Source organism: Lissotriton helveticus, chromosome 4_1, assembly GCF_964261635.1.
Source record: "Lissotriton helveticus chromosome 4_1, aLisHel1.1, whole genome shotgun sequence".
NCBI lineage: Eukaryota > Metazoa > Chordata > Amphibia > Caudata > Salamandridae > Lissotriton > Lissotriton helveticus.
Window position 1 is genome coordinate 1,137,779,366 of NC_136063.1, and position 6,000 is coordinate 1,137,785,365.

The 6,000-nt window shown below is 41.8% G+C and overlaps 1 protein-coding gene across 2 annotated transcripts in view; it reads right to left on the reverse strand.

Moving 5' to 3' along the window:
• The window catches only part of LOC144829026 (uncharacterized), a 77,819-nt gene extending 72,077 nt beyond the window's left edge, over positions 1 to 5,742 (reverse strand). Inside the window, exon 1 of one of the 2 annotated variants that reach the window (XM_078687741.1) lies at positions 5,634 to 5,742. The gene's annotated coding sequence lies outside the window, so the exon portion shown is untranslated. The remainder of the gene's footprint in view (positions 1 to 5,633) is intronic. The other variant, XM_078687740.1, reaches the window with a different exon arrangement.
• Positions 5,743 to 6,000: the final 258 nt, after the last annotated feature.

Sequence of the window (6,000 nt, forward strand, 5' to 3'; positions counted from 1 at the left end):
TTCCAGGTTATCCTGCCATGGCTCTCAGAGAGCCTGTCAGCATTGGATGAAGAGCAGAGAGCACAACTTTGAGCAAGGAAGGAAAGGAAAGCTCTAGAGAGAAATGTGGTAGGGTAGCCAGAGGCCAGGAATAATGTTTTTATATTTTGGCAGGAGAAAGATTTAAAGAGAGGGGTGGTGGGAGGCAAAATATCAGGCTTATCAATGAGTAAGGCAATGGCTTTTGCCTCAGGGTTCTGAGATGCATCATAGACAGGGCCAGACTGGGCGTAGCGGGCACTAGGTTTTTCCCCGGTGGGCCGTCAGTGTGAGGGATGGTTTTTATCCTGTGGGGTGTTGTTTTTGTTACAGGGCTGTTTTTGCAGCACAGCTATAATATCGGACCCTGTAACAAAATCGTCCGAAACCGGCACTGGCAAACAGCTAGGTCGCACCCCTAACCCCCCAGGCCGTCCGCCGAGCACTTTGCCGGGTCTTGTTTTGGTTCTCAGTCCAGCCCTGATCATAGACAACTCAAGCTTCCATCTCATCATCTATTTGATTCTACCTAGGACCCCTGCGTGCAAAACATGGCAGTTGTGTTAAATGATCGCTAGTCCAAAATGTTTAGTTGATGCATGAGAAATTGCAAGAGATCTAAGTCAATAATCAGCTTCAAAATGTATTAGTGGGTTAAACGGATAATGTAAAGGGTGATGGTACTTTGTGGTTCAACTTAAATTTGAAGAACTGTAAAGTGTCCTTTATGGCTAAATTATTTTGGGGAAAATATACAATTGATGATGGCACTTTGTTGCAATAACTTTTTTTTGCAAGGTGCACATGAAATTCCTATGGTCTTGTTTAGCCTAAGAGTGTTATGTTAAAATGTCTGATTTAAGCACCATTAGCGACAATCATTTGAAAAGGTCTGGATAGAGATAATTGAAAACCCTGCGTCACTGGCCCCTCTGCCACAAAGGATAGATTCATTCTGAGGTCATCCATGTGGGCTCATTTAAAAGAATTCCTTGCACCTGAGAGACCTTCCAGGCATGTACTGATAACTCTGCTTTGGCTTCATTCATAAACAATTAATTTAAACTGACCAAGCGTTAGAAACTGGGTGAGAGGGGTGGAAGCATCACTCAAGTAATAAACATAATCCTTGTCTGGTTAACCACAAAAGTCACTAAGTAAACCTGTGCTTACCCTCTGGTGCTTTGGCACAAGATCACTTATGCTTAAGATAGGGTTAATGCGCATAGTACTTATGCAGCATGCAAACAAAGTAACAAAGTGATAACACAACGCAAGACAAATCCCAAATCTATTGATGTTGCTAGAGATTCTCTTTGGCAGTCATTGCAGTCTACTGTGCTGGTGCTGGTTATCTTGACTGGGAGTGAATGTTTGATTCATTCAGCTCTCCGTCCATCATTTGTTTGCTGAGCACTTTTGCCGTAAGTGGGATGAGTAAGCCTAGATGTGTGTCCTTTACTGACTGTGCCACTGGATTTAAGCTAGCCTAGCTGATGACGGGTGATGCTCCGAAATTGGTCCTTTGATACTTTTTTCTGGTCCAAGGAAGGCCTTGCTTGACAGTACAGGCTGGACCGTTCCCATGAGAAGCAGGATCAACACGGATTTGTATATGGCTGGGTCTAAACTGGCATGACATGGAGAGCAAAAGAGCAATGGGTTTAAACCATATTTCTTAACTGGGGATGAATGTTTGGTTCATTCAGCATTCCTTCCATCATTTGTTTGCATAGCACTTTTCACCCTAAGGGAGATGGGTATGCCCTGACATGGGTCCCTTGCTCACTGTTGCACTGGATTGAAGCTACCATGGCTGATGAGTGGTGATACTCCGAAATCGGTCCTAGGATGCTTGTGTCTGGTCTAAGGATGGCCTGGCTTTTCAGTTCGGTCTAGACTGTTACCATGAGACGCAGGTTCAAGACTGTTTTGCATTTGGCTTGGTCTAAACTGGGATGATATAGTGAGCACAATAATGATGGCTATAACCCAGATCACTTGACTGGGGGTCAACATTTGATTCATTCAGCATTCCGTCCATCATTTGTTTGCTCTGAACTTTTCACGTTAAGTGGGATGAGTAAGCTCAGATGTGTGTTCCTTGCTGGCTGTGCCACTGGATTCAAGCTAGCTTGGCTGATGAGGGGTGATGCCCCGAAACCGGTCCTAGGATGCTTGCTTCTGGTCCAGAGCAGGACTTTCTTGACAGTTCGGGCTGGACTGTTTCCATGAGGAGCAGGATCAAGACTGATTTGTATATGGTTGGGTCTAAGCTAGGGTGGTATGGTGAGCAAAGGAACAATGGATTTAACCCAGATCTCTTGACTGGGGATGAATGTTTGATTAATTCAGCATTCCTGTCATCATTTGTTTGCATAGCACTTTTCACCCTAAGTGGGACGGGTATGCCCAGACATGGGTCCCTTGCTCACTGTCGCACTGGATTAAAGCTAGCATGGCTGATGAGGGGTGATACTCCAAAATCGGTCCCAGGATGCTTGTGTCTGGTCCAAGGATGGCCTGGCTTTTCAGTTTGGTCTAGACTGTTACCATGATAAGCAGGGTCAAGACTGTTTTGCATATGGCTGTGTCTAAAGTGGGATGGCATTGGGAGCAAAATATCGATAAATTTAACCCAGATCTCTTGAGTGGGTGTCAATGTTTGATTCATTCAGCAGTCCATCCATCATTTGTTTGCGTGGTGCTGGATCTAGGAGCGGACATGAAGAGCAGGTCGTCGCAGGAGATTCACGCTGGCAGGCATTGCAGATGGTTGTCGGGTGACATGAGGAGTCCATTCGCAGTCGCACAGTGGCCAAAAACTTCAGAATCTTCACCTGGGACTCAGGGCTTGCGGTTTCAGACAAGAAGGGAACACTCTAATGCTAGCCAAGGGTCCATGACTTGGATGGGCACCTATTGGGGATCAGAGTTCACTCCAGCAGAGGCCGGCAGAAGGGCTCAGGCAGGCCCAGTTGCTGCTGGTCAGCTTTTCAGTTGCAGGGAGGCTCCTGGAAGCATGCCTTGTCCCTTTAGCTCAAACAGGAGGTCAGTCAACTAACTCTTGGAGTCACTTCCATGGAGCCTGAGCCCAAGTCAAGCAGGTCCAATCTTCCATCTTCAAATGCAGGACAGTTCTTCTTCCTAATCTTACACAGGTCAAGTAATGTTCTGATGAGAGGTTTTGAAGGTACCACTTTTATTTCCAGTGCCAGTCTGCAGGTGAGGGACGTCCCATTTGTCTAAATTTCACTCTTTCCTATATTTGGCTCAAAACTGTCCAGGGTGACAAAGGGGAGACAGGGAATCATGCCTTTAAGATATTCTCATTGTCAGGGCATGTAAAACTGAAGTAAACCTTTGCTACTTTTTAAATACACTGCACCCTGCCATATGAACTATTAGGGCTTGCCTTAGGGGTGACTTACAAGTATTAAACAAGAATGCTTAGGCCTAGCAAAAGGCATGTTGTGCCTGGTTGAAATGGCAGTTTAGTTAAAAACTGCACTACAGATTTAGTGGCAGAAGTAAGATATGTTTTGCAGTGCTACCTTAGTTAGGGAGAGGGGGCACAATGAGTGCTGCAGCCCACTAGTAGCATTTAATTTGCAGGCAGTGGGCACATTTAGTGCCATGTACTAGGGTTTTACAAGTAAATTAAATGTACCAGTCAGGTCTAGGTCAAATTTACTCTGCTTTAATGGGAAAGCACAATCAGTTTACCAGTGATTATCAGGAGCAATGTGCACAGAGTCCTAAAAGCCAACATAACTGTGTTCAGCGAAAGAAGGCAAAAATCTGGGGTGACCTGGCTTAGAGGGCAAGTTCGAACACCAACTCATTCTGTTGCTGCTTTCAACATTTAGAACTCATATTACCAGCCCACTAAATAGTAATATTTCTGCAGGTTGTAAGGCTGACCAAGAGATATTGAAACCATCACCACTGACATTGATTGGATGCAAATATACCTCATAGGTATCTCACCTTTTCCTATTTGATAGGTCGACAAGCCCAAACCTAACGTCAACATATATTAGATATCTCTAGATGGTAAATAGTGTTTCAACAGAACACAAGTAATCTTTCTTCTTTTCCCCACAGCCTATACGTTTTTCTCCTATACCTTACCAATGCACAGGTTCATAACACAGGTGTACAGCCTGACAGACCTCAAACACAAGACTCACATGAAAATACAGAAGGAAGAGCAGAGTTTAATAACAACAATACCAGCCCAACAGTGCAGCAACAAGCACAACTTACCAGAAAACGAAATAGCTAAGCAAAAACTAGAGATGCCTGTAACTTTTTGAGGACAATAAATCAACAAAAGTATTTTTCACTTCAAAACATCAACTTGGAACCACTAAGGGAATGTTTGTCAATGAAAGAAATTTACAAATTAGGTATGTCGTAATATGTACAGACTTCATCCCCTATCAATTAAAACACTTCACGCTCAATTACCACATTTATAGATGTTTTGAAAATATACAAGCAAACACAACTAATCATAAACAAATTAAACATGTAAACATAAATAATAATCTTTTTGAAATGAGAAATCATCTAAACTGGTGCTTAGTGAACAAACTTCTATGGGTACTTAGTTTAAAGCTAAGAAAGAAGAGGATCAGAGAGAGATCTATGATTGTCGTAGGAACTATTATAGATAACAATAAAACTACATACTCAAGAGGTGTGTGTTTGAGTGTATGTGTTTGTGTACCTAGATAATTCATGTTGTTTACTGATAAATAGATGGCTGGAAAGTCATGTGTGTTCCATTGAAATAAATCGAGTGCAATGTTAGTATGAAAAGTTAACCTGCATATTTTTCATACAGATTAATAAAATATAAAAAAATACTCATTAGCATAACTCATATGTAAAACATGTTCCTCTATATTATTAAAGAGATGTAATATCAGGGTTGCTTTAATCATAAACCTACACTTTTTACCCTCTTCACCATAACCTTAAAAAGATTCCTGAAATACTTAAGCCATCCCCTTAGGCCCTATACCTTATACTCAATGTGTTAATCGCTGTTCCCTTAATCCATTAACCCTAAACCCAAAAGTGTCAATCCTAATACCGTATATCCCACAATAATAAACCCTAGCACTTATAACCGTCATAACCGTCACTCCTAACCTTTTCACTCCTTAACATTATACCCAAAACCCTTAACACTTAAATCTGTACCTCAAAATCTTAACTATAATCCCCTAAACCTCTAACCTAAAACCACATTACCTCACATCTATTCCCCTAATGCATAAACACTAGTCCCTGAACTTTAACGTAAATTTTCATCATTTGTCCCCAGTATGTGTGTGTGTTTATGTAAGTGCACATGGATTCTTTAAATACACAGGCCTTTGGAGGTAGAACAATGTCTATATTCTATTTAAGTTTAATATTAACACAATGTTTTAGATTCAAAACATCACAGATATCCCATCCATCAAATTCCAAGTGTATTATAATCTAAAGCACTTGTAACATAGGGGAAGAAGTATCTGTCACATTTTGACTGAGTATCCCATCCACAAACCTCTAAATAAGACCCTCAGTCAAGCATTCTAACATATAAATGACCTTACCAGTTGTAGTAGTATTCAAGCTCAATAATAAATGTCAGTGTTTAAAGAAATTGCAGCTCTCACAAGCTAACACAGCTCCAACTGCCTCCTTCCAAGTCTCCAAGGAAAGTGACCACTGCACCAGAGATCTAGAACTCTCAGCCTCAGTTTCCTAGGCAGCACTAATGGAGCCCTTATGACACTATCAGCAACCATCTGCTTGTTATGTTTCTATTTGTGCTCCTTGGCAATGTCTGATGATGTCACACACACAGAATCTGGAGAGGTTGGGAGATGAATTGAGAATCCTGGTGTGTGGGAAATTCCAACAAAGAAAAGAAGCAGGATTATCCTTATTTAAAATGCAGAAAGGTCATCGTTACTCAAT